The sequence below is a fragment of the Podarcis melisellensis genome (assembly GCF_964234715.1).
Source record: "Podarcis melisellensis genome assembly, chromosome: W".
NCBI classification, from domain to species: Eukaryota; Metazoa; Chordata; class Lepidosauria; order Squamata; family Lacertidae; genus Podarcis; species Podarcis melisellensis.
The window spans coordinates 842,802-850,884 of NC_138535.1; positions in this window are offsets into that span (position 1 = coordinate 842,802).

The following is an 8,083-nucleotide window of genomic DNA, read 5'->3' on the forward strand; positions in this document are numbered from 1 at the left end:
AACGTTCTTGCTGCCGGAGGCGGATCAAATGGTACCCACCCATCCCACAAAGCTGGAACATGTGTGGAGGAGGGGGACCAAGATGATCAAAGGTCTGGAACATGGGTGTAGCCAGGATTTATGTTACGGGAGCAAGCTTTATGTTGGAGTGGGGGAAAAACCTCAGCTAAGTATTTTTTTATTGATTTACTTAATATGGGGGGAGCTGCCCCTTGCCCCCACCAACTATGCCCATGGTCTGGGAACCAGACCTCATGAGGGACTTTGGTATGTTTTAAAACAGAGGTTGCATAGCCACCTGTAGAATCATAGAGCTGGAAGGGACCCCAAGGGCCATCTAGTCCAGCCCCCTGCAATGCAGGAATCTTTTGCCCACGACCCTGAGATGAAGAGTCTCATGCTCTGCTGGCTAAGCTATAGTCGAATCTCCCACACTAGTGATGGGCAGCAACTGAAAAGCAGCAGGCTGGCTTAAGAGGTGCAGAGCAGACAGCTTAGCATACACAGTGAAGCTATTCTCCAACCGCCTGAGAAAGAGGGACCTGCCTGTTGCCACTTCATATATTTGGTCTGTAACCTGACCTATGTGGTCCGAGGGCAGGAGCTCCCAAAACGCAGGCAGTGGACTTCTGCTTCATTCAAGTGGTCCATGGTGTGCCCATGGATTTGTGGCTGCAGATGGGAGGTGGCACGGCCATTGCTCTAAGCATTCATATGGATTTCTAGTTGTATTTTTATTCCTCCCTTTCTTTATTTTTTATGCTGTATTTTATGCATTACCATTTAAATTAAGAACATAGGAACATAAAGAAGAGCCTGTTGGATCAGGTCAATGGCCCATCTAGTTCAGGATCCTGTTCTCATGGGGGCCAGCCAGATGCAGGGGGTTGGACTAGATGCTCCTCAGGGTCCCTTCCAACTTAAAAAAAAATTATGAGTCTATGATTCTGTGCCTGAGGGAAACCCAGAAGCAGCATTTTAACACAAGAGCACCTTCCCCTCATGTAGTTTCCAGGAACTGATGTTCAGAGGCATAAAGCTTCTGGTGCTGGAAACAGAGCTGAGCCATTCTGGCCAGTAGCCACCGATAGTCCTCTCCTCCTCTGTGAATTTGTCTACTCCTTTTTTAAAGCCATGCAGATGCTTCAGTTACTTGTTTGTTTGTCTCAGCTGCTTGCTTAGCCAAATTTTCCAAGGATTCATTGATTTTTCCAAGTGCCTGTGCCAGGACGTCTTCAGACATAACTTTTATTTTAGCCTGTGAAGGTGCAGCCCCTGATGTACCAGATGCTCCAGATGTTGATGCCCTGCGCTGGTGTGTAGTATCAGCTCGGTACAGTCTGCCAGACCTCGTAGTCTTTTCCTGTGCCAACTCTAATTTTCCTTTGTCATTTGCCATAACACTCTCATGAGAATCCAAGGTCACACCCACGGCTGAAGGAGATTGTTTTGAATGGGAATTTTCCTATAGCCCAGTTGTTGTTGCAACAATGGCAGTACTCCTCTGTTACCATAAAGCACCAAAGCTGCAGCAAGCAAAGGCTCTAGCAGCTCAGTCAGCTGCTTGTGGCTGGAAAGCCAGACAGGATGTTTTTGACTGTTGCCATGGGAACAAAGGAGCAGTCCATTCTGTACTGAGCACCGGATGTTAGCTCAGTGTGTGTGTCATATGACCCGTACTGGAAGTACATGGGTGGAGTTTATTCTTACTGCTGTGGAGTGCAGACATGTTTCTCTGTACTGATGTAAGAGACAGAAATAAAGGATGTAAATAGATTTCTGTCTGCTTCTTTCCCCTCCCTGGGGGACACCAAAGGGGGGAGAGAAGAAACGGTGTGTTCTTCTCACACATCTGGGAAGAATCGCTGAGACCTCGCCTGCTTATCAGCAGAGTGGCGCAGCGGGGAGGTCGACAAGGAATATCTGCCGGTGCCTACGCTGTGGCACATTCCTCTGACCCAGGCAGAATTCCAACATCCTCTAGGGGGACACAGTTACAGTCCAGAGTTTACAACTTTCTTGAAACAAATATGACCCTTTAAAGTCCCCCAACTTCCTTAAAAAACAGCAGTTTCAATGTAATTCAATGTTACTTTAAAGTCAGGAGATGTCCAGAAACACTGTATCCCTCTCGCAAAGTCAATTCTAAAGTTCTTAAGTTGCCAACAGGCTTTCCACTGGCCGGCTTTTCCTGTCTGGGGGCAGCCCATTCCCAGGTTTTAAGCAGCAGATATAAACTTTCTTTACCCCCTTTTCTTGCAGGTAAATATTCTCAGTTCTTTTCCCCTCCACTCCTGCAATCTGGAGGGGAATCCACCTTCTTGATGTTAAGATTTACGTCTTTTAAAAAGTCTTTCAAAGTTTCCGCTTTACAGTCTCTTTGCTTTGATCTATTTACAAGTCGGGAAGGCAGACTTCCTGTTTGTACCTTCCCGTTTCGGTATCCAATTTACTCAAATCTCCAATTTTCTCCAATTAGTTCAAAATAAACCTACTCATCGGTAGTTACTTTTAAGTCCAAATTTCCCAGGAAAAAGTCAGCGCTCTCCGATAACGGCTGTGCGGCTTCGCCCCATGGAAGAAGCAGTCGACTCTCAGCACTGCGCCTCACCCCCGTCCTGCTCCGGAGCCCTTAAATGGGTTCCTTTGCAACTTGGAGGGGGGCACAAATGGTGCCCGCCGAGTCCCCACGCTCGCAGGCTTCCTCCGCCTACGATTTTTGAAGGGTCCCCGCTTTACCGCAGCGGCAAGACCCAATCCCACGGAGCTGGTCCCTCCGAGACTCAGAGGGAATCCGCCATTAATCGTTGGCACTGACCCAGAAGCCCCCATTTGCCCCATGATTCCTAGCCATAGGTCTGAGTGGTTTTAGGGCTATTGTTTTTTGTTGCTTTCCTCTGGAAAACCAGGTGTTTGCTGCTGAAGTGGACCAAATGTCAATCTTCAGAAAACCCAATGGATGCTTGTTTTGATTCCGTAGTAAACAGCAGGTTGTTCCAGGGAAAGCAGAGGAACAAAATAAAAACCTCTTGGATCCATGACTCAAAATCCTGGGACAAAAGGGAGTGTGGTGAAAGCCCCTAGTGCTGGCCTGAAGGAGCTGCTGCAACGGGGTCTTGAGACCCTAACACTGTGCTATGCCTGCCAGCTGATTTCCTGTCTCTTGCCTTTGCCCATGAACTGATTGAACCCTGAACTTGGACTTTACTGACTTCACATCCTGCCTTCCTGGCCCCTTTGCTGTGGACTCTTCCTGCTTGGACCCTGACCTTGGACTGGTCCTGAGTACTGCTGTGATGGCAAGCTCCCTGCTTATTTGGAGCCCTGGGAGAACAGGATGCTGCCTCAGGCTTGGAGATGCTCCACACCAGCTATCAGGGTCCCATCCCCTGCCTCACAAACCTCCTCCCACCCTTGTAGGGCTACAGAAACAGAGGAGATGGAGGACCAAGCAGGAACTTCAGGGCTGACACCAAAGGGGCTGGGTTAGCTGTATGCAAGTGTACTCCGGGAGGGAGATGTACATGAAAGCACCTGCCTGGATCAGGGCCTGGCAGGGAGAAGGAAGAAGAGGAAGAAGAAAGGTGGACCCACACCTGCTAACACTTTGAAAAAAGGAAGATGAGCAAAAAAGGAAACCTTACAGCTCATCCCCCCAGATCCCACTGAAGAAGAGCTTCTCCCTAGAAGCGAATCCTGGCCCACCTGTTCTGTAGCTGGAACTGTCATCGTGCACTGAAGGGGGAGAGAGAGGTCAGCTTGCCAGGCTCTGCACAGGACTGCTGCACCTTGCTAAGGGTCAGTGCCTATGGGCAATGGGAAGCACCAAGGCGATCTTCATCTGAGGCACAGGCACTTTGCTGGAGCCTCTGTAATTAGGTGCAGACATCGGAAGCTCTAAGCCTTTGGGCTAAGCAACTAACTTAGTGGGCAGCCTGCTGTTACTGCCAAAATGCCAGCTTCCCAGCACTGAATAGCCGAAAGGCACTTGTTAAACCCATTACGCTCCAGCTGTACTTTTCCACCTGTTCAAAAGACCTAGTTCAGAGGCTACCCCCTCCACTGTGTGAGTCACCCCAGCCAACCCCAAGTGCACACTTCTTAGGAGCACGTAGTGTGTGTGTGTGGATTGGATTGGATTGATCTTTATTACGGCCATTGGCCTGTCACACAACAGTTTCCCATACCACCATAATGTACTTGAACCTCCAAATTTAAAACCGCCAAAACTTACAAAAAACAGACAAGAACCAAAGCAAAACAAAAACAAAAGACCAACATCATACATTACAATAAATTTGTACCATAAACATCGCCCTCTGCTCATAAATTAATAGAAGACATCAATGGTGATATCACCTAATTACATCCTAAAACATAGATCATGGTTTAAAGGGATTATCCGAGCCACACAGGAGTCCATTTCTCTTCTTTAGGGATAGGACGCTGATCAAGAATCTGGCAACCATGAGTGATCTTAGGGGGTCATCATCATTTAATAGATATCTCAGTTTGGCTTCAGTCGTATCATCGGCAATTCCCTTAAGATATTGAGCAAGAAACTTGCTCCTGGCCGATAAGTGAAAAGCACAATCAAGAATTATGTGATGCAACGATTCCGGTGCCCCACAATTACAATCACATAAGAGCGATATCTGTCCAACTGGAGAATCTATTTCTCAGCACGTTCGATGGGAAGGTGTTGAATCTTGCCTTTACAAACGCATATCTATGAGCCGAAGAAGTTAAGGAATTCAAATAGTTTGGGAGCCTCAAGAGGGGTAATAAACCAAGGTTTAGAGGTGAGCAGGTACCATTGCCCAAGACCAATTTCTGCTGCAAGTCCATCTCCTCTAGTTTACAGGTTACTGTTCTTTTAGCTGGAACTATGTCCTGCTCTAGTAATTTGGATGGGGAGATTCCCATTGCCGTAATTTTCAGCTGTAAATTTTTTACCCATGGGCTCTGGAAATCATCTCTCCACATACATTGTATCAAGTACAAGTTTGGGAGATTGTGCCATAGAGATAACCAGTGACAAAGTATGTGCTTCCACAGAGCGTTTTCCGGGGATACAGTGTTAAGTTCCATGCATAACGCTGCATTACTTACACAGTTGGGCAGTTTCAATATCCCTCTTAAAAACTGATTTTGAATAACCTCTAGGTGAGATAGATTGACAAAAGTCCCCCAAATTGAGATGGCATAAGCAATTGTCGGAATCACCTTGGCCTTGAAGACTTTCAACGCCGATGGGATATGAAGGGCCCCATCGGTGAAGAAGAATCGCAAGATCGCCAAGGAGATAGCTTTGGCTCTATTTGTAACATAGGCTACATGGGCCTTCCATCTAAGGTTATGTTGTAACCAAACTCCCAAATATTGGAATTTATAGACTTGTTCGATGGCTCTCCCATCAATTTTCCAATTATGGAGTTTCTGGCTCTTTGAGGAAACTAGTATCTTAGATTTTCCATAATTAATTGTAAGGGAATTTGCGTTACAATATGATCCAAAAATTTTCAAGGCCCTCCTGAGACCTACTCTAGAAAAGGAAAGGATGACTGCGTCATCCACATATAGTAACAAAGGGCAGCAATAGAGTGCTAGGCGGGGTGCATGAATCCTTTCTTGAGCCTCTATTAGGGGAGTCCTCATGTCGCTTATGAACAAATTGAACAGGAATGGAGCCAATATACAACCCTGTCGGACACCTCTGTTAATGGAAATTGAATTGGTGAGATCACCCTCCGGGGTGAATCTCACTCTAGCCGCTGAGTTCTCATGGAGTTTGATTATTAGCCAGAGAAGCTTTCTGTCGATGCCCCAGCGGGTGAGTTTTTCCCAGAGGATGCTCCTGGGGATACTATCGAATGCTGCCCTTAGGTCAATGAATGCCACACAGAGTTGGCCACCCTTTGGGGTGGAATATTTCCAGGCAAGTTGCTGTAAAATTAGAATATGATTAATTGTTGACTGTTTTGGGCGGAATCCAGCTTGTTCAGGCCCAATTAATTTTTTCTCTTCGGACCATTGGATAAGTCTGTTCAGCAGGAAGCGGGCATACAGTTTCCCCACTATTGAGAGCAGACTGATATTTCTGTAATTCCCCGGGTCATCTGGTGAGCCCTTTTTGTGGATTGGAACGATAACAGCGTCCTTCCATACTTCCGGGATCATTCCAGAGTTGTTAACGGCATCGAAGATGGTCGCCAGGACTTTGGCCCACCAGTCCGCGTGGTATTTTATAGCTTCTGCCGGGATCAGGTCTGGCCCAGGTGCTTTCCCTGTTTTGAGTTTGACGATCAAGTCATGGATGTCTTCCGGATCGGTGGGGGGCCAGAGGGGAAGCTGATCTTGGAATTCATCTCTTGTGTTAGCAATACAGTCAGTTGTGGCAAAGTAATTTTTTAAGTAAGATTCCCAAACCGGGGCAGGAATAATAGTCAAAGGGTATCTTTTAGTTCTTTTATTTACCAGGAGCCAAAATTGTCTGGAGTTCCGTGATGATGAGGCTTCTATGATTGCCCGCCATTGATTCACTTGCCATTCCTGTCTTGCTTCCTTTTGAATTTGCTTGTAGGCCGATTTTGCTTGGAAATATTCTTTTGGCAAGACCGTTGCCCCGGAGGCTTTATACTCTTTGTAGATGTTACCAAGAAGTTGTCTAGCCTGTTTACAAGCACTGTTAAACCACAATGCACCTATCTTCCTTTGTGTTCGGTTTATTTTATGCGTCGGGACAGAGAAAAAAGACGTTAGATCTTCCGACAAATTCGAGAATAGTCGTAGAGTTTGGTCATAATCATAATAATCCTCGATTAAGCCTGAATATGCTTGTTTTAGTCCTTGTTGGAAATATGCTGAGTATTTTTGGGCCTGTAGTTCGGACCATTTTACACTTTTGATTTGCAATACTGAGTTCGTAATCAGATGTGTTGGGTGTCTGTCTCCATCTGGGGTCCAGTCTATAGTCATTATGGCGACCAACGGTAGGTGGTAGCTCAATTGAATATTTTCAACTTTAAAATGGGAAAATTTGGGGAATATGTCATGAGATACTAACATATAATCCAGGACACTGTTTGCAGAGGAGCTTATGTGTGTAAACTCACCCGGTACGTCAGGCGGGCAGTTCCCGTTTAGAATCGCTAGGTTTAGACGTAGTACCAATTGGTAAAGAAGGGTTCCTGCTTCATTTACCCTTTTGTCTTTGGAGAGTCTTTGATTATGGAGGGAGAGGTCATTTATGAATTCTGGGGTTATCCACCATTTGGCTTTGATTAAAGACTCCCAGTTGGTTGCAATGCGAGCATTGAAATCCCCTGCTATAACATTGGGTGTATTGGGGTATTTGGAGTGACAAAGAGTAAGATGTTCCTCCAAGATTCCCCATTTATTGTATAAGTCTGCAATGTTGCCTCCAGGAGGAAGATAAACATTTGTTATAACAAGTTCAAAGTTTTTCCCCGTAACCAGGGCTGTAATTGCAAAGGTGGAAGCATTTACAAGCGTGAGTTTTGCCTGTATTTTCAAGGAAATTGCTATAACTAATCCTCCACTAGGCCGGCCTCCTTTGGTAGACGGGCATGCCGGTAATGATGTAACATCAAAACCATTAATATCTACTCTCCCCTCTTCCCATGTTTCCTGCAAGAGAATTACTTGGTGTGAGTTTATTAGTTTTACAAAGTCCGGGTCAGATTTTTTCCCCTTCCAACCTGCTATGTTCCAGCTTAAAAGGGAGAACGGGGGAGGATTTGACTGAGGTTTGGGTAGTCACAATGGAGAAGGGGGGAACGCTGATCTTGGTGGGTTGTCAAATTTAAAGAAGTCAGTAATTTTCCTTTGACTAATGGTAGATGACTTCTCTCCTTTTGGCGCAGGTGTGCCTCTTGAGCTATTGTGAATAGAGATAATATTTAACGTTTTTAGCTGTCGGGCCCAACTAGGCCCTGAAGAGGCTCCTGCCAAGTCCGCTGGAGCCGTCCTCGTTGGGAATCTAACCGATCCACTTGTGATCACTTGGTTTATATGTCCTGCTGGGTCTTCAGTCCACTCTGTGGTGACTCTCGGCACTGTG